General features: G+C 45.0%; 1 pseudogene; it reads left to right on the top strand.

Annotated features, from left to right (window-relative positions):
- The first annotated feature begins 598 nt into the window (after positions 1-598).
- On the top strand, positions 599-1,103 carry LOC146805379 (CCAAT/enhancer-binding protein gamma-like; annotated as a pseudogene).
- The last annotated feature ends 1,542 nt before the right edge of the window (positions 1,104-2,645 follow it).

The following is a 2,645-nucleotide window of genomic DNA, read 5'->3' as shown; positions in this document are numbered from 1 at the left end:
AAGCGATGTGGAGCAGTGCTTCAAAGGAGAATGCAGGAGGATGCCGTTTCACATCGCGAAGAGTCCTGACATGGAGGAGCAGCACCGTTAGGTGACCATCTTGCCAGGCGCCAAAACCACTCCCCCCCCGTATCTGTTAATTTTAATTCTATGATGCTTTTCATTATGTTTTTCCCATGGGACAACCCAGCAACCAACAGCACCAATGGAAGAGAACATCTCACAAAAGTCCACTCCTGCACTGTTGTTGCAAAAGTTCTGCAATGTGTTTAAACAGTGTTGACACAGAATGGGTATCCTTAACCTTGTTTTTCTCCCACATGATAACCTATTAATAGGACTTGTTATAATATCTCACATGTATGCAACACAGCACAGGTTTAGCAGTTAACTATGGCTATCACTCTTCACTGACCGAGACAGTGCAGAGGCACGGACCGGTTGCCTCCTCTCCATGGGACTATTACCAGAGACCAGGACTGGGATCTCACACCTCCGGCTAAATCCAACATATAAAGGGTGTCTTGCCCACTGAAATCAATCCTGATTCCCAGGAGGCCCAGACTGCCATAATTGGGGAGCAGGGGAGCTGTCTCCGATGAGCATGGCCCAGCTAGCCGACGGCAACACAGAACAGAATAGGCTGGGTAACCTGCTCGGGCTTCCCGGCATGGTCCAACAGGCCCCTCAGCTGGTGCCTGCCAGTTCTGGCGGATGGGGGGAGGTGGTTGCAGCAGCAATAGCAGTGGAGGGGGCAAGCAATGCAAGAAAGGTGCCCAGATTGACCGGGCAAGCAACGAGAATCGCCAGCAGCGTGAGTGAAGCAACATGGCCATGAAGAAAAACCACTTAAAGAACAAGCAGAAGGCCAGGACATCCTGCAGCGGGTCACCCACCTCAAAGAGAAGAAGAAGCGCCTTCAAGCCAAGATAAAGCTGTTGACCAAGGAACTGAGTATCCTAAAGGACCTTTTCTTGGAGCACGCCCACAAGTTTTCTGACAATGTGCAACCTGCAGGAGTGAAGGAGACTCCACCACGTAACCCAAAGAGTGCTGCTCAACAGCCATTGTTCTTGATCACAGGATATTTTAAGCAGACTTAGCCCCTTGGACACTCTTCACTCCCAGCAAAGTAGCTAGACACATGAGCCTTTAAAAATCCTTTGCAGAACGCCTACCACTGTAGATTAATTTCACGCTATGGAGCTTGCATCGACAGAGGTATCTTCAAAAATAGCTTTTATAAACCTCCAGGTAGTTCTGCAATTTTTCAGGGTAGCAAAGTAAATCAGCTGTTACAACACATCTCCAAAGAGCCTACCACAGCAACACCAACTGAAAAGTCTGCAAACCAATCTATCAGAAACCAAAACATAGCACCAGTCTACTACACAGCAACACCAATTTAACTTTCAAAAGCCTCACCATAGCAGTGCAGTGCCTAATGACCCCAGTGTTGTCCAATTACACATTTTCTCAGAAGCCTCAAAAGAGACCCATGATTTCTAAGGGTCCAGTGTGGCACTATGAATATGAACCATAGTTATGCATCAAATCTGCCTACATGCCAACACTTAACTTCAGAAGCTGTAATGATTAACGCTATTCAACTTTCTCACTAGTGCAACTATCCAAAATCTCCACATAGCAACAGCAAAAAAGATAGTTTGCTTACCTTAAGGAGGTGTGACAATTAATTTCCAAAGGAGTCCACAGCAGAAGAATACCTTTTGAACCTTCATCTGAGTGAATCTCGATTAGGGACCTCATTGAAGTACAGTCGTGCTTCTGGGTCGATTGTACGTAGAAAATATTCTAACATAAATTTCCATAAAGGGGATTTTGTTTTCTCCTCATCTGCCAAGTGCTGGCTGGACAATTTTATGAAATGCCAGCAGAGAGGTTTTCTGCCCATGGGGTTATTAGGAGGGGGGTGTCCTGAAAGAGGAAGAAATATGGCATTTGTCGGACGTTTTAAAAGTTGCTTTGTTTTTTTTTTTACATTGATTTTATTTTCTAAATAACAGTGACACACTGAGATTTCGATTCACACAGGAACTATGACGATCATACATATGCCACCCAAATCCTAGATCCACCCCACCACTATCCAGTACACAACCACCAGAATTTTTCCTATGCCCTCAACACACTTCTGGTACACCATAACGAGCCATCCTCAGAGACCTAACAGCACTTTCCCCCAATCAAACCAACAACACCATACCGTTCCAATTCCAGCTCTAGTTGGCCTTTCTTAGAGTTTACAGGATTACAGAGAACCTTGACAATCTCTGATGCACAGTGCAGAAGTGCTAAAGCTATGTAGTTAGCAAAATGATGATAGAACCTTCAGACAGCACAACACCAAGGGTATATAGTTAGCAAAGGGCTGTTAACGCAAGCCACAAGCTCACCACATCAACATTTATTTTATGTTGATATTAGTACAACAGTTGCCACCACAGCAGGTACAACCACCACAGCAGAAGTCTCCAGCAAGGCAGGAATAATATCAATGATCACAGTTGTAATCAAATGGAAACATTTTAAACAGTGCTGAGTTGAATGCTTGAGTTCATCTCAGTCACAGCCATCATACAAGAATTCACCAGACCCAACAGTGAAACTACTGATGTTCCTCC

The sequence above is a fragment of the Triturus cristatus genome, chromosome 8 (genome assembly GCF_964204655.1).
Source record: "Triturus cristatus chromosome 8, aTriCri1.1, whole genome shotgun sequence".
Taxonomy (NCBI): Eukaryota; Metazoa; Chordata; class Amphibia; order Caudata; family Salamandridae; genus Triturus; species Triturus cristatus.
This window is presented reverse-complemented; position numbering and strand designations above follow the sequence as displayed.